Consider the following 22,626-nt stretch of genomic DNA (forward strand, 5'->3'; position numbering starts at 1 on the left):
GTTCTTATCTTGTTGGTTTGTAACATTACACGTTCTATTTGAGATAAATGATTCAACACGGGTGCGCTTTGAAAAGCAGACGACGGAACAGACAAAACACAGCTGTAACAATGTATCACCTGTTGTAGTCTCTACAAAATAAAACTACTATGGCTGTATTCAAAACGTTTTTGAAGCGCGAAAAACTACTCTGATCGAACACCCCCAGATCCCTCGTTCTGTGTTCTTTGTATTAATATAATTAGCTTTATGCCGCTAATTCCACTGGAATTCCAACAACCAATTTCAATTCTAACCCGGAATATTCGGTGAAAACCGGAATTATTATTTCACAGGAAAAATATCGACTCGTGGGTATCCACAACTCTATTAATAATTAATTAATAACGTATTTCCAACACCATAACAGTTTTGAAGGGAAAAGCCGGTTCCCCAGAGCTTCATTCTGCTGAAACACCACAAACTAAACCGAATTACTGGCAGTACGCACTTTTTTTACTCTGCGAAAATTTCCTTCCAATTACAAAGATATGCATTCATAGAAATCACAATTATTCCAAATGATTATGCACTTAAACGTGTTCAATTTTCATGATTAGAACTCCCATGTGAATATAATTAAGAAAAGGTTGACTTGGAAGGTCGAAAATTTGCATATATAAATGATGAGCTCTCCTACACTCGTTTGCCTCGACCGCCAAAATTGACAAGTTGATGCCTCTTCATTTCGAAAAATTAAGTGGTGTGAACTTTATGAACGGAGAATTAGTGTCAACATTCAGTACCAGATACAATCGTTTAGCTTCTGAATTAGCGTTCAATGGCTAATAACGTATAATTGTATTTATGGACAATGAAAGCTCCATAGCACGTAAGACCATATTGATGTAACATAAATGTAGAGATTTGATAATTAAATTTATCGTCTGTGGTTATATGGTAGATTAATGATCAGAAAATAAACTATGCCAGCTGCGAACTTCTGGATTTGTGGCATGATCCACGCTGGCTATGCTCACTTTGTAGTCTAGCCTGTGAATATTGCAACGTTCATTTTGTGTATGTGGAAATTTCAGAGAAAGAGCCTCGATCTGTTAAAGTTAAAGAATCTGAATAATACAAAAGATGCAGAAAACTAAAGAAACAAAGTGAGAGAAAAAAATTAGTGTAAACCTCCAAAGATTTAATCTAAAACGTAAGTCTAAACTGATTTGAGAAATATTAAGGACCATGTAAAATATTTTTGAAGATTCAAAAAAAAATAAAATCCTAGGAAGTAGTAAACATGAAAATATTTCAAAGAAAAAATGAATAGATAAACCTTTCCAAAATGAAGCTCTCAAAGAAAATAAAAAAAAATCAAATCGTCAAAAAGTAAAGTTTATTTAAAAACTTCTTACATCTTGTAATTGTGATCCTTAAATAATTCCGCTCTTCTCGACAGTTTTGAAATGTCAAACGCAACAGAATCAACAACATGAAAAAAAAACTCCAACGTTACGTCAGGTGAGGAACTCAAACGCGCACGCCCACATCATTTAGGACCAACAAAATTGGACTCTGATAATTCCTTAAACAAATACACTACACATATTCAACGAATGCTGTCATCGTTTGAGATTACAAAGAATACTTTTTACGTCTTACATTACTGACAAGGTCTTTTTTTTTTGTGTAATCCACAATAAGTTAATCCGCCTCGGTGCCTCTGCTTAACCAGTCCCCAAAAACTCTATTGAAAAATGATTAAACCATCAACGAGCTTTATACACAAATGAACTCATTCATTATTGTGACTAGAATTCAAACACAATAATTATTTAATTAGAGTATGGCCTCGCCAAAAACAAACATGGCAATGTCAGGAATGCCGGCACAACATGCATGTTTAGATCACCAGAGATTTAAATTTTCAATGAAACAAAGAGTTTTTCTGCCATGTCATAATGATTTAATCGTATTCGTAGAAACATAAAAGCGTTTTCTTGTTGTGTTTACAAAAACTCTACAATATTACCGCTGATTGCTATTTATAAATACCACCTTCGTAAAGGTATTCGGCAAAAATGAAAGTGATAGTAAACTTTATCAAATCTACAATAAATAATCGCAAATCCAGTTAATCCTAATTATCGGGGACCGTAATCTTCCCACGGTAGCATGCCGTTACGACCGCGTTATTTTCTTAACGGTGAAAACTTCTCCCTTGTAAACGCGGCTTTAGTTGTTAGGTCTCTCAGGTAGAATAACTATTTGCATTTCTTCACGATTACTCAACGGACAGAGACTATCATGAAAAGTACATGATTCATACGCAATTCTTATATTATACTTTTGACAGTGAATAATAACCCGCATTCATGCGTAATGACACGAAATCGATCTCGACAAGCAGTAATAATAACAACGTAACATTTAAGTAGTATTTTTGATGTGACTTAAGACAATGCTGCGCGAGTAAAAGTAAGGAATGTGTGAAAACAGCTTTGTGTTACTACATACCGATTTCATATTATTAAAATTCTATGGGCTAACGTCAACTTGATTTAATGCAAATGACTTAAGTAATTACCACTGATGCGGTCATCCTAACTTTTCCGCGCCGTCTTTGTTATTTTTTTTTCACAAACATACATATAAACACAGCCGTATTAACTTTGAGGTTACATCCACATCCGGGGAACGGAAGTACGAACCTTTTATCACTCCCCAAGTTGGTTTTATCCGTTTATTTCCCTTATCGCACTTACAGCACCCCGAAATGACCGAAAAAACACACACGAACGCACTTAATTATTCGTGGTAAGGCACTGACTCGGTTATTTCACATTACACATCGAACTCCGACGCGCCAAACTAACTTAACGCGGCGTGCATCAGGCGAGTCCTCTCGAAAACCATCGAAAACCGACGAACAAAAAATACTACATAATTGTACCTGTTGAATGGGACACGAATTTTGGTCCAATGATGGGGCTCTGTTCGGGTCACGGGGACTGCAGGGGTCCGGTCTTTGTTTCAGAGAACAAAGGGGCGTTTTTGTGGCCTCGTCCGGAGGGATTTTTACGACTCAGAAGCTAAATAATTCAAGAAAAAAACAATACCGCTTTTGGGGCTCGTGACAGAATGTATAGCGTGCAAGTGAGTGTACTTTGACAGATCTTAAACCAATATAACGGACAATTTAACAGAAACAGGAAACCTCAAAAATAAACAAGCAGTTAGCAGATTACTCAACAATAGAATGTACGTTAATTTATTTTGAGGGGATTAGCATTATTTTCCGCCACGTTCAAGCTACGCGTTCGTTCGGACGTTCGTTCGTTCGTTCGTTCCTTCTGGAACGAGTGCAAGTCGAACAGGGCCGTAGACGGTGCGTTCTGAGATTATATTTAATTAGGTATGATACCTAGCAGTATCGTAAAAATTCTGAAGCTAGTATGAAGTTCATCTTAAAACGCCAGAATCCACTGCAAGCTCTTCGTATTAATTGGTTCAGAACATTTTTTTACATTACGAATGCTTGCTACAACTGGTTTAAACTAAATATGGAATGTAGTTTGAATTTTACGATCCTGGCACAGCAGTACATTAACGCACGCCAAATCAGAATAAATTAGAAATTACTTGGAACCAATAAATAACTTGAATGCGTCGAACAAAATTCTTTCTGCATTTACAGAAAATCCAAAAAAATTGAAAAATCCCGGAAAGAAGAATTCTAAAAATAATTCACAAATTTGAAGAAGTTAAAAGTGACCATGGACTCAAAGAAATTCTAAAATGCATAAAATCTAAAAAAATCCAAGAAGCCCAAAGAGTCCAAAGAGTAGGTAAAAACAAGTTGAACAATTCAAGAAATGTAAAAATCGAAAATCTAAAAAGATCGGAAAAGGCTAAAAGATCTTGAAGGTTGCAATATTATATCCAAAGATTTTAAAAGAAGTAATGGAACATAATAACTTCAAAAAAATCTAAAGCTGAGATCCAAAAAGTATCCAAGGTATATTTTTGCAACTGCTGCAGAATGCTTCATGCATATTGCAGTATAATTCATCTAAAAATGTAAAAACCGAATTAATGTCACTGGGTTAATTTTACACCCAATAAAATACACCACGACTCCGTACACTGAAGTCGTAAAACAAAACGAATCTATTTTCTCTCCACAATTTAAGAACACAAATATTTTTTTTAACCAAGTAGAATAAAACGCGTAATTTTAGAACTTGGCGAGAATCAACACGATTATAAAAATTCACCCGATCGTTAAATCGCTTTTAATAATACATCCGTGGCATTTCATTGAACAGAATGAATTTAGAGGTAAATTTATTAATGAAAATGGTAATTATCCCATTACATTCACAGTGGCCAAGAATGTCCCCACAAATGTGCGGATATTAAAGTGTCCCAAATTGGGTTGACATTATTAAATAAATTCCTTGTCGCCATTAAATGTGACAAATGGTCAATTTTGTTATTACAATGAATATTAATATCACTTAAACGTTTTTACGATTTTGTATAGTGTGATTCACGTTCGTTCTTTCTTCGATGGGCGAAAAATCAATACGGATAGAATGAGGGTTGGGACTACAATGATCTGCACTTTTGGCAGCTGGGTTCGGCTCAGAAACACCTGTCTGGACAAAGGCTCGTTATTACAGAAATTGTGTCTAGACTTTTCCAATCTTATCTTCTCATTAGCAATTTCGTCGTTTATACCTAATTTTAGAAATTCTGTCCTAGAATGGTGCAGAAAACCTTGACTAAAACATTTACATAAGTGCAATATTTATAACCGAACCATAAAACTGAAAGTACCTAAATGGTAGTGTGAGTAAAATCAGAAACAGTAATCCTCTACATAAACTTATAAAGAATTTGATACAAAAGGAGTAAACAAAAATAAATAATCCTAAAAATAAATTTATGTAGGCAGCGGCACAAATCACACCGAAAACGTTGCTCATCAATCAAAATAACTTTGCCTTAATAAAGTCTATTGAGTTTGTATAACCCCAACGAGGATTTTCATTTATTAATAACGTTTTTAAATAAATGTTTATCCAATCGAAAGGTTGAATAGCCATTAACACAGTGACACATTAAAAATTCATAAGCAACACAAATCATTAAATTTCATCAGTTGCTAAACATTTCACGTTTTTAAGGCAACAATGTTACCAAATTTGACGACCCTATATTTGTTGGTTAATAAAAAGAAAGAATACGAGTAGAAACCTTAAAAAACTAATGTTATCTTAAAACTCCAGCAAATCCTAAATACATTATTGGGATTAAAAAAGAAAACGTTGCGCAAACATGTCAACATCAACGAATACTCGATGGGATTTGTAACCTTGGTACTGAAGCAATTCGACGGTAATTGTAGTAAATAAAGGAAAATACCCAGATGAGTAAAGCATTTCCTAAAAGATAACACCCAGTAAATTAAATTGTTACACGCATACAAAGACTTGTTCAAATTTCGTTTCAAAAAATGAAAAGATTTAATAGCGGGGTATTAATAACAGTGTCGCATTAATTCGAGCGAATTTTTCATTATTACAGATGTTCCGTCATGCAGAAAGCAATAGAATTGGTACCTTTGTAAATAGCACAGATCCACCAAAAACTCAAGGTTTTCATTTATGGCACCGCTTATCAAATAGCTAAATTATTATCAATTAAGAGTATACATATGTGACAAGGCTATGATATCAATAAAGTCAGTTACATTTTTCAACTCCCATGTAATTTAAAATGCAGCTGATATGCAGAAAGTTCACTTTATTTACCGCAAATGAAAAACAGACAATTCAGCTGCCATTATAATAAAATAAAAGTTCATCTGCCACCCTCAATTTAAGTTGACCGTCCCCGACATGATGTTAAAATATAGAATTTTTTAAACACCCGTTTTATATTCCAAAGGGAGCATGTCCTCCGTCCCATCAAAGTGACAGAAACCACCTAAGTGGTCCTGGAAAATCCCGCAGGACTTGACCCTCTCATCCATGTCCGTTAACGCATTTATTCCAGTATAATCCCAACCAGTTCCTAATCACTTAATCCCGACAACTGAAGACCTCCTTTGAATTCAACGATCAAACTTACCATACTAATGAAATTCGGGAATCGAACGAATAATAAAAATTATGAATTTTTACATCGAATCCAACACGAGGGTGATTAATAAATAATAATACAATGGCAGGTTTTACCTACAATATTTAACTCTGAAAACACTTGTGGATTGGCCGAGTAAACAATGCGGACTATTAAATTATTCAGTGAGTTTTCTCGTAACGGTTCGTTTCAATTTTCTCGCTTTTTTCCATTATTTGACAGTTATGGAGCCAAACAATAGAAATAAACAGGACAAAATATTGAATGAATAAGGTAAATAAACATCAACTTCAATTATTATTCATATCACCCTATATAAAAAACAATGCTAACAGCAGCCGCCAATCAATCGAAAACGTGAATGACGCTCCCTCATTATAACGAAAAACAAAAACTCGATTTATATGGATATTGAACACTGAATCCGAAACAAGGAATCATAATTATTAAATTCAGGAAATCGAGGCAATCGAAATGGAGAAACAATATAAAAAAGTAGAAGGAAATGAAATTGGACAACAAACAGATTTTATCGTGCGCAATATAAATTAGTTCTTTCTTCTTGAGACTCACTGTATTAAATAAACTAAAAACTAAACCAACATTAAGGTCAAATAAAGTAATATTTAATTTAAAGTTCAACAAGACAGCAAAGACTGAAGAGAACTCCACCATGACAAAAAAGAGAAGTTCCAATAAGCATTGAAAAACAGTTTTGCTCTGAAGTTAAAAGAAGCACTTGTCTGATTGTTGAAACTTCAATAAATTCCTCTATTCTTTTATCGCTCATTGTAAACAAAAAGCAGGTAAACAAAAAAAAACACGATTAAGCTAAACTTGTCAAAACAGTGCCTTCCAAACTTCATAAGTCTTGTATCTCGTCAGCGATCACCCTCTCCATCATCGCCGCTCATCTGTCTGGATGTTCCTCGACGGAATATATTTGTTCTTCGACGGAAACCTTCGTCTGCGGGTTCGTTTACTTAAGAAGATTAATAACATCTCGGGAAGACGTCCCTCAAGTCAGAAAGAGAAAGAGAGAAATACGAAGCGACCCGCTTCAAAGCAGCACAAATCCCGTCCAGATCAACCGTACCAAGACAAAACACTGCCTATAATACGGTCTTCTGTGCATATATTTAATTAAGAACGATAAGGGTACAGCGTTGTTGTTGCGAAAAGCTGGATGACGGGATAAAGGTCCCGATAACGGACACCCTTGCGTCGTTTTAATTAGTGCACGCCACTGACGCTTTTATTAAATGATCACACCACTTAGCGTGATGAGTCGGATTCGTGAAAATTTTAAAAGAACTGCAGAAAAATCCATTTAATGCGAGCGGTATCGCGTGCGTTGGTCACCGGAAAATAAAAAGCAAGAGAAATGTGTATTATTTTATCCGGTAACTGTACAATTTGCAGCCCGGAATTAAAATTATATAACACATTACAAATGTAAAGCTGTGAAGAGGTCAGCGAGATTATCATAAATAACAAAATTTGTGTAAATTTACACATTGAAAATTCAACGTAGAAACAAAACTGCTCTCGTTTAATACAATCAACGATAAGTTCATTGTCAACATTGCGTTATTTCCACAACAAATTATTAACTAATTGCAATTAATAAATTAACATAGGACATTCAAAACTCACCTTGATTAAAATGTGGTTTGCGGTCGGATATTGCGCTGATAACGCACAACGTTATATCTAACCGCAACAAATGATTCTCGTTAATAAAATTTCATATTAAATTTGTTTGGATTGCAATTGTATTTTATTGATAGAAAATATTAACTATATGAGGAAAAATTTACGTTTTTCAAGTATTGGAGAGTACTTTAATTAATTTAATCATGATTTATTTATTTCAATGGTCAATACTAACGGATAAATTATTTTCACAGCCAACGTATGCATGATAAATGCATTTTGACAACCACTTAAAAATCTAAAATGATTTTGTAGTAATTTTCCATAAACGAGTTTTTCAATACGCAACATGCAGACAATTTCCGAGGCTCCTTGGCAATTACAGTGGAACTTCCCTTAAGCGGACACCAATGGGGGTCAAAATTTTGTCCGCTTAATAGAGAAAATACAAATTTTCAAAAACGTTTTTATAATAAAAATCTGTACTTAATAAATAAAGCGAAATTTCTACAAACCACAAATTTATTTTCAACAAGAAAAGATTAATAAAAAACAAAGTACAGTGAAACTCTGTGTAAATCATTAAACATAAGCAATAAACATGCAATTTTTGTTCTAACTGAATTCGGAGGTTGAACTCCGTTTCCGCACCTTCAAAATCATTTAAAACAAGAAACATTATTATTATTATTATTCGAATCGGGAGTTTCCTAGAAATATATGCGTTTTGTATGAATGAGGCAAAGTAAACAAGAACGAATCTGAATTTTTATAGTTCATCGAAATAGCGTTGTTTTGATTCTGATTGTCCGCTTATAATGGAGACTTTTTCGGGAAAAATGGTGTCTGCGTCCGCTTACCTATATGGAAAGATAAAAATTCACTAAAGCTTATGGAATTATGCTAGGGAATTCAAAGCTGTCCGCTTATCAGAGGTGTCCGTTTGGAGAAGTTTCACTGTATTCAAACTAATTAGGACAAAAATTTGACTCAACAATTACTGATTGTCTACCAACAAATTAATGGTACCAACGCTGTGATTAACATAATTTAGTTTCTCTTCCGGTCGTTGCTTTACTTAAAAAAACACATCACTGCTGATATAAAAATGCCACACAGAATAAAACGTTTTTCAAAATGTTTCAAAAGGTTGTTACCACCCGACTAGGCCGCTAAAACAAGACTCGAAGTCGGAAACTGTTGGATATTAATTTTCGTTTAATCCGACCATGTCTTCTCTATTGTATCTACATCAATCATCTGTGCACACAGAATTTCGCCGAAGGCTCTGTATGCAATTCGTCTCTTTTTCAAAGCTTACGAGCTACCTAATGAAATCACTCAATGCTTTTTATAAACACGTTCTAAATTTTCAAATCGGGATGTTTTGAATATTGATTAGATTGATATTTTTATACACAAATTGGATTATCATGATTAGACCGACAGTGTCAACGTTTACAAAATAAACACTGCAACCATTATTCTGGCCGAAATAACAAACATTTCTCCCTCGAACGCAATTGCATTAATTGAAAAACAAATGTTATTGTTTAAAATTTATTCATATCATTTAGGAGCATGTTAATTGTGACACAAACAGAGTGAGCACCGCGAATCTGAGTTGAGGTTTTTAGTTTATTAAAAAACTTTTATTTTAGGCAAGAAAACGAAGATTCATAACATTAAAACTGCTTTTAAGCTCGCTACCAAAATATAGTCATTATAATCTCGTTTGACATGCAGATAATAGACAATTAATCTTATTTAGAAGTGAAAATGACATGAAAAATATTCTGGTCGAATTATTAACACGCCGCGGTTCATCACACTAAAAACAACGCTTTTGCATTATGCAAAATTCAATTTATTTGAATGTTTTAATATTTTTTGAACAATTTGCAGTTAAACCCTATATTAGATTTTACACCCTATTTCAAACACGAACGCTCCAGAAATATTTAAATCGGGCATCAAAATTACTTTTAGACAAAAATCTGTGAAGGAAAAAGGAGATGATGAAGACCATATATTAAAAAAACCATAGCAAAACTTTATTTTCATAAAAATTCTGATTTATGACTTAGCTCATCGTTTCATCTAAAAGTCTCCTGGGATAATTGAATTGTTTTCCATAAATTTATCGCAGACAAGCTAATCACAAACAACGCCGACTTTAAAGGCTACTTCAGTGTATTTATAAAACAAATAAATATTTATAAATAATGTAATAGATAAATATAAATTTAAAACAACAAACAAGCTGACGTACAATCGTTCGGATCGACCGCAGTTTTTTTTTGTTTATATTTTCATGGAAATAAAACAACTAACTAAAATGTGAAAGACCAAACCTCCTGTATAATTAGATAAAGGAAATGTTCTCAGCAAGGTAATTAATCAGCGTGTTCTATGTATTAGTCTCAATATCGAGCAAAGAACGTTGTCGGTCGCAGTCCATTAAAATTTAAAAAACATTGTGCCTCGTTCACTTCGCTAATGTATTTCCCTAGATTTATGAACTGTATCGTTTGATCATCGGGGAAGAATTAATTTCAGGTACGGGCAACGGGAATGTAACGACGTAAAGTCGATCGAGAGTCTCCCGGTGCAGGGAATCCTGCGGGGCTCCTCCTTCAGAGCGCCTCAGTCGGCCGTTAAAAGCACGTTAAACAGATAAAACAGGCAAATTGAAAACGTCATGTGGGTATTTACTGGAGAACTCCTCGAGGGCACGAAAATAATGTGTACGAAATTTTTCCTGGCCTGAAGCCGTATTTACCTGAGTCCCGGGCCTCAGACGTACTTTATCTCGACGTGCTCCCAACTGACTTATTAAAAAATAATGATCGTTTACGACATCGAAGATCAAAATCCTTGGCCCACTCACGATATGCCAACTCCTCGGGCGAAAGGTTTAAAAAGCGAATTTTCTGGTAGCAAGCAGTAAAAACGTATGAAAGAGAATTAGGCGTGGGTTAATTGGATATCACGTTGATTGGTACAATCATCTTAAATGACATCATTGGCGCTCTTATTTGCGGTCTGACTTTTCCGCTTCATCTGCCACCCAAAGCGAAAAACGGTCAAAGAATGGACAATGAGGCACCATGAGAATTAAAGAACCAATTTAATTATCGTCACTGAAAAAGAAAAATTCTTCGTACTTCGTACATTTCAGAAATCCGAGCAAATCCTTACAATTAAATTATAAAGAACAAACGAAGTTCTGCTTCAAAAAAAAGTTTAATGGGAATTAAATAGCGAAGCAAAAAACAGCGTTTTTTGTCATAAATTAATTTTGTTGTTGACAACTACAGATTTATCAATAGCGAAAGTTCATTCTTATTATGTCATTTCGTAAAGTAGTTGATGTCATCACAAGCAAGTGAATATTAAATAGTCTAGAACAATACCGGCTTTGATGTAAAGAGAAAATTCCATGAGAAATAAAAACCAAATCAAATTGAACAAAAACATCGCCACGTACTATTCGTTCATTAAATTCTCAACGAAGGTTTTGTTCAATCGACAGTCAAAAGCAGAGAGCAGAGAATTCGTTAAAATTCCACGTGAGGCATTCGTTACTAAGATATGAGGCACACTTTTAAGATCCTCATAGTTTATTTATTTGCAAATGTGAACCTGAATAATGTAGCCATGTCCATAAACAGCGCAAAGTTTTTTTAAGATTGATTTTACCTTCATGAAAATTATATAATTTGATGAGATTACATGGAGAAAACAAATATGTGTAGAAGTACAAAATTCCACGGTTAAATAAAAAAGGGGAAATTGACATTTTTGGCATTTTTATATGGCATGCTGTAGGAACGGGGCAAACTATTTTCATAAGTAGATAATAATATACGTAGTGATAAAGAAGCAATATGATATTATTTCGACCGAAATACTCATACATTTAAGTCGCTTTTTCATTAAAAAAAAATGAATTTTCGAACCCAAGATATGTAAGACCGGTTTCATAGTAATAAGGCAATAATTTCTCGAAGCGAAAACGTCGTATTATACCTGTGAGTTATACAGAATATCAAAAAGCAGCTCGAGATCTATCAACTGGCCAAACCTTGTTTAAGAGTGGGAGTCGAAAGCACAAAAATTCAAAAATTTTCATCGTTTGAGCCAGAATTTTTTTCCCCACAAAAATCGAAAATCGAATTTTAGATATCTGAGAGCGAATTCTAAGTAAAAAAACGCGAGAAAAATGATGGCAAAAACCTCCATCTTTATTTCTGTCGTAGTTTCGAAAATCTTGAGCGTTAAGCATTTCAAAACTCTAAATTTACTATCCGAAACTTTAATCGCTTGTAATTCCGTTAGTTCTAGTTATCTTCGTAAAATTCTGCGTTAAATGAGCACCACGAACTTCAGTTTTCTCCGCAAATAAGCGGGATATCGGCCGAATTATATTTAAGTATACATTTTGTTTTCGAAAAAAATTGAATTTTCAAATGCATCTCGCATTTGTAAGACCGGATTTTTTACCAACATATTACACTATGTACAACGAAATTTCCATGAATTTTGTTAAAGAAGTGTTTTAATACCTACTTGAAAATAAAGACCCAATTTCATAATCAAGGCTAAGTTTAAAGCAGCTTTAATTCCCTGTTCCAACAACCAGTTTCACTGAAAAAATTCCTTTAAATTTTAAAGCTCTCATAATTTGATTATGAAATTGGGCCTTAAGTTCAAAACGTTTCCCCACTCCCCAATAAATATTTGATTACACTCAGTTCATTTAAAAAGCATACCGTCTCAAACACTTGTCAGTTGAGATTTCTTCCGATAACTGATTAACTCGACTAATAATATTGACAATCATGTTAATCATGTAATGTACATAAACTAAAATTAACTTCAAGTCCACAAGGAATTACACGGAAATAAACGTAACGTCTTGTCACATTCCACCTGTACAACCCTTCAAAATCTGTTTGGCTACCTAATCCCTTGCCTAATAAGCCGCCGACTTCCCAACCTTAGAAAGAGAACAACAGTGTCGCCGCCTCACCCGTCTAGACGTACCACTCCCTTGATATAAAACAGTTTTGACGGCTTCGACAACAGAGTAACCAATTCGACATTATCTTCATCGTCCCTCATCATCCCCTATGTTAATGTTTAATGATCTAGTGAGTATTCCCTCAGGATACGCCAAAATTTATCGGTGTTGTTCACCTGTCAATGATTAGACGCAAATTGGAACAAATTTGGCACGTATACAAACATAGGGGCTTAAAACTGTTCATCAATTAAATAATGCAATTATGAGACATGCGGGTGGATGTCGTAAGGTCAATATTAACGCTCGATTGACCTCAGTGCTTCTTTATGGGTTTTAATTGTTACAGTCATACTTCAAGTGTTCATCGTGCCATTTATCCTAATAAAGATAATTGCATTATGGTGGATCTTGTCGTTTTTCGACGTTCTCTAGAGGCTCGTAAGCCGTCGTTTACTAATCGTCAGAATGAGCGATTATAAACGATAACGCGAAAGAATGTCTCTGAATATTAAACAGTAAAGTTTCAACTTGTCGAAATTGAAAGTCTTCGACTATGAACGCTTCAACAAGTTGAATAACTCGATAAACTCCTAGTGCATACATTCAACTGACGAACAAAAGGTAATTCCCCGATTCTGGTTTCTTTCCTCCATTCGACGACAAATCGTTTTATTATACCATCACGGTTAACAACCCTAATCTAATACCCGAACCGAACTCCTACGTTAATGTCTCATGAAGTCACGTTCCCCAAATAAAGCTAACGTTATCCGGGCTTTACGTCAATAAGCAAATTTCTAGTGATCATTGATCATTTTCCTATCGTCTCCTGCTGTTCTCCTTCACACATTTGCATACCGACGCATATTTCATCTTCGCATAATCTGACATTACACCTGGCCCCAATTTCAACAGCCGTGAACTGCGACATGTCGGCCAAGACCGCGGTAAACATGTCGACACTGAATTCCAGTTTCTTTTATATGAAGATAAAAAACATCTTCCAATCGATAAAAAGACACAATAAGCTCGCGATGACAATAACTCCATGTATATTTACCCACTCAACTTGCATTAAGAATCAATAAAACACGGATACTACAAACTGAGTTCTAGTTAATCCGGAAGTTGAAGATGCGTCCTAAATAATTCAAAAATCGATCTAAAATGAGCCGGCCCGAGCACAGGCAGTATTCATGTTTGAAAAGTAATATATGACTAGGCACTTTTGCGAGCGATTAAGAATTAAAACAATCATGAAGGTTTGATAAGGCTTGCTCGGAAAGCCTTTAAATAATTTCACGTTAATTTCTAATAAGGATGGAATTGTGCAATTTCTATAAACAACAGTGATGTTAATTTTTAATCAACAATGTTCAACCTGGGTACATCCGATGCTTGTTAGTCACATAAACGAAAGTAACAAGTATTTATTTTTTCACTATAGCTTGAGAACTGTGAAATTAAATTTCTCTCCTGCAAATCGACAAAAAATTGGTATTTTGGGTTGCCTATAAGGTTTAGTGGAAATGGAAACAAACGTCATGTCTACGTCAAAAATGATGAATGAATAAAACTTGCAACAAAATTAAATATTCGTTCAATAAATATCGGACAAATAAACAATATTTCATAAAAAGTGAAGTTCCTTACCTGAAAAAGAAGAAGAAAAAATTAAAATGTGATAAAGTTTAATTGACATTTGGGCGATGATGAAATTGAAGGGAACAAGACAGAATTGTTGACCCAAACCTTATATCCATTCTGTCCCCAATTTATCGATTCCCGCGCTCTTCCCTGTTCCATCACGCTTCACTTCCATCCTTTAACTTTAGACATTTGTCGGTGTAAATCTGAGAGTAAATTCATTCCGTGAAATTGAATAAAAGTGGACAATTTAAAAGCAGCCACGCAGCGGTAGACACAAAACATTTCCCGTATTACTTTACAATGAGATTAAGCACTGGTATGGGAAGTAATGAGTTTTGCATGAACCGACTGAACGGTCACGGTGCTTTATCCCGTTTATACAGCCATCAGAAAGCTTTTAAATTATTCTCTCGTTTCCATAATAGAAAATGAAGCGTGCTCGAAAACACAATGGTAAATAGGGCACAAAATATCATTTAGAGAGGACCACACATCCACATTGAAACCTATTCAGTGAAGCCAACTTTTCACCAATGGGTAGTTTCAATTCATGGAGTAATAAGCCAAACGAACCTGAGAAAACAAAGGCCGTGTGAATTAACAAAAGACAGGTTTGAAATAGCAGCCAGTGCGAAAAAGCTTGAATAACTTAACAGAAATAAGAAACGTTCCAATTCCAACTCTGACAATACTCAATTCATCGTTAGTGTAACTGAATTTTCAAAACGCTGCTGTTCTTTTCCGACGGTTGAAAGAGTTTTCTCTGTCGAGAAACCAATAAACGCCCTATCAGCGACAAATTTAAATATTTATGGAAAGTTTACCTTCAAGGGTTCCGCAGGACTGCTATTGTTCGAACACACAACGCGTTGCGTCTCCGCGTTATTTTTATGCGACGCTGTGACGAGCCCCGAATAGCTACTGATTAGTTTCCGCTAGCCTTGTTGCACAATAGAACAATGATTTTATTATAATTCGATAATCGGAAGTACAGGGAATGGCAGCCGGAACTGAAGCTCGACAGCCGAACATCAATGCAGCTGAATCGAACGCACGCAGCATCCAATTAAGGGTGCTTTTTTATACTCCACCGCCACAGGTAGAACTTAATTAAAGTTGGAGCTCCAGATAACTTAACTACTTATTATAACTAACCGGAAAAACTTGGAAATTTTTACAGCTCACTCAACCTCGACAGGAGGAACAGCCGCCTTCGCACGGAGCTCACAGGAAGAATTTTTTATGTTTTAGAGTTTCAAATTTTCACATCCTGCAGCTCCAAGTCGGCAGTTTTTAGGTTTTTAAGTCTACAAACGTATTTTTCTGTGTTGATTCTAATGAGTGTCTGTGTCAAGTTGGCCAAACAAAAATGAAAAAAACTGAAAACTTGAGCTAAGAAACAAGCAAACTTGTAAACCTAAAAACCGAGTTTTTAGGAGTCTGAAACCTGAAATAGTTACTGAGTAAAAGCTTGACAAACTGCTATTAATTTGTAAGGAAAACTTAGATACTTTTAAAACTAAAATAAACAGACCAATAAAATAAATCCAAAACATTTCCATTCCATCCCGTAAAAGTCCAATACTGATTATATTGAATTTCATCCGTTTTTTTCCGCCATGTTGCACTTAAGGAAAGAGCGAATTTATTTTAGATGTGTTTATTCATTAGCGGCAATGGCTATTTGTTTAGTTAATTCATTACGAAAGCACAACTGCTATACGTTTTCATGAATATGATTGATTGTTGACGTTTGCCATTGGAGCAATATCCTGCAGATTATCACTTGATTTCATCCCATTTTCATCCAGAATTATTGACATTTGCTGTTCATCTACTATAAAGTATCATCAATAATTGATATTCTGCGTTCCACCTGATATTTATAATCATTTGAGTTATTAAAATACAAAATTCCTTACTTTCTCGTACAATTATTATTACGATCTCCATAATAGCAAAAGCAGCGCACATGTGTAACGAATCTTGTAACGAATTTATAAAAATTGGGCAAGCAGTTCGGTTAAATTACATCGCATAACAATAAAGCCCGCCGGTTGAGTATTGCACTTCGCGTTCTTCCAGCTCATCAAATAAGTTTTTATTATAATATTCTCTTTGTCGTTCCATTTTGCTCTCGCTTGTCCGAATTCCTCTACTAATGCCCTCGTCCAATGCTCACTTTCGACGATGGCATTCCAATTTCAGACGCTCTTGCAAAAAGTTGTAAATTTTGTTCGTTTCGTGAAGAGCCAGGTGTGTTTGTGGTGGGACGGGACGAAGAGATTACAGTTATATGTCCGGAATGGCGGGCTTCCAAGCAAAAAGTGCTTTTTCATGTTACTAATCGTTTTGATAATAATTGAAGACCGAGGGTAGACGAAAAAATACTTCACCAGGCTTTGGCTACGGTGTTTTTACTCAGAGTGTGTTTATGTCGCGATAAAGATTTTTTTAAAACTTTTTTACTATGTGGAGGTGCGATCCAACACGTTGTTGATGGAATTTCAGGGTAACGATTTTATCGGGGTAAACTGTGGGTACTGATAGCTACAGCTCGTGTAGGGTGATAATTAGGGGTTGTATTTGAACAGGATCGGAAACTAAGCACGTGTGGGGACATGTAGACTAAATTATTATTACTGCATTTTAGCGTTTCATCCTGTGGAAAGAGGATGAAATGAAAAACATCAAAATATTTGATCTGTCTTGTTTATTTGCCGACTTTTAAAGAGTTGCATGCACATTGCTTTCAGCGTTTCCTGAAAGATGTTGGAGTGGTGTTTGTTAAATAATATAAAAATTCGTAAATCTAAACCGGAAAATTAAAAAATTTCACAAACCTAATAAAAATTCATCCAAATTGTACATATGAAACAAGGATTAGGTACTCTTTTCATTACGGAAAGTCCAAAATCAACAAACTTTCCCTGATCGGCACAAGTATTACACAGGTCCGTGACAATACATCGTGCAAACTTCCCTTTTGTACATAAAGACAATACCTCACCTCTATAAACTCGAGTGACCCAATTTGAAAAGGGATACATCTTGCCAAAATCAATTTACAGCAAACTCTACTTAGAACCTTCCCTCAAAACTTACTAAAATCGATTTAACAACGTGAAAAGTAAATCCTCGTTGTACGAGGAGAAAATTGCGAAAACCACAGAATTCGATATTGATATAGAATTTTCCACACTTGCTTAATTATATAGTACGCCAGGGCTTGAAGCACCCTTTCAGCGAATGTAAGAGAAGCTTATAAACAATTTATTTGCATACATTTCGGTTGTGCAGGTACACAAAGCCGGTAAATATATTATGACTGATGGTAGCAAGTGGCGACGGCCGCTACAGCAGCTAGTTTCCTTTGATGACATATTCGAGGGGTTGAAGTTTAAATCACATCTCTCACACACCCGTCCATCTTTAACATGTATATTCAGCAACACAGCAACGAAACAGTCTGTGCTGCGAAACTGCGATGATTAGGCAATGCATATACATATAAATCGCGTCTATGTGCTCATGTTTATGCATAATATCCTCTTACGTGTGTAGCTGGGAAGCTATTTCGACTGATTTAATTCCGCGAGTAAACAGATTTAATTGATTGCTTACCAATAGTTTGCTTATTTAACGAAATTAATTCCGAACTACTCTCGGAAGACCGGAAAAATTACAAGAGGAAATTGCTGTTGACGGAGGATTATAAATTAAACAGCGAACGACGCGGTCTCCTCCAAAGAAATGGAGTCCTGGTGTGATCGAAATCATCCGGTAAACCCCCACATCAGCTGTTGTAATTAATATCGAATCTGGTTCAAATGCTTGCTGATGGTTTCCCTTATAATTTTATACAACACTCATCGAATGCTTTATTATTTAGCGGGTGATTCCCGACCCGCTTTACGATAGTATTAGTTAGTAATCTGTTTGTGTGCTGGGTACATGAAAATCAATGTTGCAATCTAAAGTCAAATGAAAATTACATAAGGGCATTAGAGGCTTCGGTTTTCTTCATTACTAATTAACAATTATGGAAAGTGAAAGTTGATAAAAGCCTTTCAGGTATGCTAGCTTTGCCTTTTCCCTCTACAATACTGTTCTTTGTACCTTTTAGAGGTGATCCTGAAGACCTCTTAGATCCTAATGAGTTCTTTAAATTCTTTAAAGTCTGTACTTATGTTCTTCAGACCTTTCTTTCTTTTAGAATACTCCAAATTTCCACTTTTGTTTTATTCGATGCTTTTGACAATTAAATTCTTTCGGATTTCTTAAATTTGAAATCATTTAAACGAGCCCATAGAAAGACTCAGAGACAAAATAAAATTGGAGTGTAGCTATTTGAACTTAACTTAAAAGATAAAGATCAGCGTTCTTTGCTTACCCCGTCTTTCTCTTCTTCTGTTGTGGCCTCATTTTCGCACAAGAATTGCCCCACAAGCCATATAATATTTAATCCCCCAAACACAAAACGAAGCTAAAAGCATTTTTTAAATAATGAATCAATTTTCACATCTCTCGGTTCCAACGATATTTATTCCATCCTCGTAACTCGAGCCCAGACAGAACAAATCCTAATCAGGCGTACGATTATCTCGTTTAGTCCTTAAAACCGGCACCGGGCCGAATTAAGCGTACCAATTAGCCGGTCCCACAACAGAAACAATCATATGCGAGGATTAGGACAAAGCCGTACGTCGACGTTAGCGAACAAAAGGCGCCTTTGTACCAAACCCATTTGATCCTGCGTACCATTTCCAGCTCCGGCGATGTCAATTATTAATGGAGATACCTGCGAAACAATTCGACATCCGGACTAACGTGATATCGGTCGGTAATTTCGTTTCGATTAGTAAATTATTGATGGTGAGGGAAGTAACTTTTTCGCAAGTTAATAACATCGGAAAGTAGTTCTTCAATCACATCAAGGAAAACTCAATCTGTCATCAATTAAGTCGAGTACTTTACGATAAAAACAACTAATTGATCGTCAATTATTCAACGTCTAGAGAGACGCGTCTGGAAGAAAGACGCCAGGTGGCGGCAAGACCGATTAATTTTCTTTATGCGACTTTTTTAATTTTAATGCAAGAACGGCGAGGAATTACGCGAAATTAGATAACGACAGAGGAGAGATAATTAAGACAAAAACGAAACTGCCTAGGATTTTACCGGCGCAATGGTTTGAAAGTTTTAAATAATTATCTCAAAGTATTTAAACAATAACGAGTTGGGAGACAACCACAAATTCCCAGACGCGTTTTTTCGCATATATTTCAACTACTGCCCCATCCTTAAACCACCCCCGACTTTCCTGATAATTATTACGCATCACTCCGTCACGTACACATGTGCAAATCCCTTCGGATATCGACAGTCGATATGTTTCCTTCCCAATCTGGAAACGAGCCAAACGTTCGCTAAAACGAATCGTATTCCGTTTGTTTCATTGCCACCACGTCCCCTAACAATCCAGAATTAAGTAATCCGGAAGAAAGAAAACGAGTACAAAAACTCGAGCAATGAAAATCACGTGTTTCTCGGTTTCCCCATTTCCAATTCGATTGTAAAATCTTTTCATGACTTGAGGTATTGTTCATTTCAGTTCCAGTAGTACAATGAAAGTCAAATATCGGGCAGTTTTCTAAAATCGAACTCAAGTGGAAGAAAACAATTTGGAGTAGCAAATTGCCTCTCAGATTTAAAGTTCCCTTTTCCACTGTTTAGAATTTCCGGAATATGATCAAATGAGAGGCACAAAGTGGAAGAAAATTCCCTGCATTCGTATTCTTCCATTAGGGGAGCTGTAAAATTCTCAACTTCTAATGCTGCAAACGACTTAACTTTAATCGCAGAGATAAAAATGCTTTCAGATCAAATTGGCACGTTTATGTTTTGGTCCACTTATTATTAACAATTCAAAACCAGGTTAAGATTTTGAGAGAAAATCCGAAACTCAATGTGCCTTAAAGTTCTAAACGTTTTTCAGAATACAAAAAAAATTAAAAATCTAAAAAATTCAAAAGCTGGATCGAAAAAGTCTAAAAAATTAGGATTAGCACAGACCGGAAAAAAACAATAGAAATCTCTTTCCACATGGCGTTTGTGAAGCGTGTTATCCATTAGAGCAGCAGTAATCAAAAATTAAAAATTAGTCTAAAGACCCGTTTTTCCTAGAATCTCCATTAACTCCTGACAAATCCCGCCGCTCGGCGCTTCGATGAAGCACAAAAACGTCCTTCGTTCTCGCAGGAAAAAACTCCGTCTGGGGATCGGTCGTAATTAAATAATTTTAAAATCAAGAACGTGTAAAGTTGGAAAGACCGGCTCATATCAAATTAAAATTCAAAGTAGCTGAAAAATGCCGACTTCTTAATTAAGCGAATTTTCTTATTAAAAAAAATTTAGAAAAGAAACATTTTCCGGCGCCGTTATTAAAGACTTTTCTGTGCAAGCTTCATCGCTCGGCATCAATAAGGGTCCGTCGAAAAAAGACAACACGTTCTGGGAGGAAATTAAATCTTAGTCGTCGTACAGCTGAAGCTTTATGGGCCATCAACCATGACAGAACGAGTAGGTTAATTAGTAATATACGTCGTGGCGAGGACCCTTTGTTGTTACATTACCTGAGCAAAAATTAGCTCAACCCTCCAACCTTGTAAATTATCATCAACCAGTTAGGTAGGCAATTGCCGACGAGAAATTTTACAACTTGAACCTTATTACCACACCGAGAGGTATTAAGCGGCCAAACTTACCCACTTATTTCGTAATGCCAAAACTATAAAGCCAAGTTTTTGCGTCTCAAGAAACGACGATACATCCTCTAACCACCGAATGAGCGAATGGAGGAACTGAGGGAAGTCTGGTTACCCAACTTTATAACTAAATTAACATAGTTCCGACGACGTTACTTACTATAATGCTTTATCATCTTACATTTATTGCCCCAACTACTGGATGATCACACGTATTTTTATCACCGAAGAGGAAAAAGCGCCATCGTAAATTCAAGCTACACAATGGAAGGCCATTAAACATTTATTAGTTAATTTGTTGCTGAATGCTCCATTTTATGAAAAAATTCACCAAGAGAAAATTCATTCCGCCGTTTTGTGGTCGATGAAATCATCACATTTTCCATAATTTTGATAGAAACGATGAAAAAGAGGCCAGTGTTCACACTCTGTTCTGGTCAATTAAATCTTTCACGCTTTTATTAAAAAACGTGGACGCAATGTGACGTGCGATTAAATCAAACAAAAAAAATTACATGTAAAAATGGTGGATGCGCCGGGCAAAATAAATTTTAAGCGCCCATCTTCAAATTTACACCTCGTCCGTACTGCACAATATCTCCACATTTTACCCTCTCCGGGTGCCTTCTCATCCTCCTTTCGAACCCTCGTGCATAATATAACCGACTTTATTCATGCGTCCGGCACAAATCTGCATGGAAAGGTATCCTCCAAGCCGTCCATCCTCGGATTAATGCACGCCGCTTGCTTTTATTCCGTGCAAGACGCTAATGAATTTTCGAGAGGGTATGTTTGGATTCACTTTGGTCCGTTATTTTCGGATCGCTGTCAAATTTATGCAAGCGTACCTACATACGTTATTTTAACGTGATTAAACGTTGTTTTTGAAAAATCCCTCAAAAAATGTACTGACGGCCGAAACAAGAACGGAAAAGTAAACAGACCGCTAAATATTCCCAAATGGGAATCGGTATTGTTTAGGTATGTACGTTCCGAATCGGCTGTGCAAACGAGAAATCCCCGGGAGGTTCGCCGGTGCGAAATGCAAGAACAATACACGTTTAGATGTTATTACCGGGCAGAGCTTTGAATTTACGCCATTTTACTAATGTATACGGAGATATCTGGGCTAATCCCCCATGGGTGCACGCTACATTAATTAATTGTGTGTCCAGTTGGCGACACAAAAGGCTTGTCAGGGCCTGTTGTTTCGGGTTAATTATAATAGACCAGCCAACGACCAGTTTATTATTTAATGGCAGGTCGGAAAGTTCAGGAAGTTTCAAGTTTATACCCACCAAAGATGTCCAAAAACGTCAAAAACTGATTGGAGAAAACCGAATTAAATCGGAAAAGCGCGGTCTTGAAACTTTACACATGTGAGCTAGT

The 22,626-nt window shown here is 35.8% G+C and overlaps 1 protein-coding gene across 3 annotated transcripts in view; it reads right to left on the bottom strand.

Annotated features, from left to right (window-relative positions):
- Positions 1 to 22,626, bottom strand: part of heph (polypyrimidine tract-binding protein 1 heph) — a 100,728-nt gene that overhangs the window by 63,140 nt on the left and 14,962 nt on the right. Inside the window, exon 1 of one of the 3 annotated variants that reach the window (XM_088046710.1) lies at positions 2,697 to 2,915. The exons of the other annotated variants lie outside the window; for them this stretch is intronic. The gene's annotated coding sequence lies outside the window, so the exon portion shown is untranslated. Of the gene's footprint in view, positions 1 to 2,696; positions 2,916 to 22,626 lie in introns of those variants that run through there. 3 annotated transcript variants of the gene reach the window in all.

The sequence above is a fragment of the Gnatocerus cornutus genome, chromosome 9, assembly GCF_029298725.1.
Source record: "Gnatocerus cornutus isolate USDA-ARS CGAHR chromosome 9, icGnaCorn1.1, whole genome shotgun sequence".
Lineage (NCBI taxonomy): Eukaryota > Metazoa > Arthropoda > Insecta > Coleoptera > Tenebrionidae > Gnatocerus > Gnatocerus cornutus.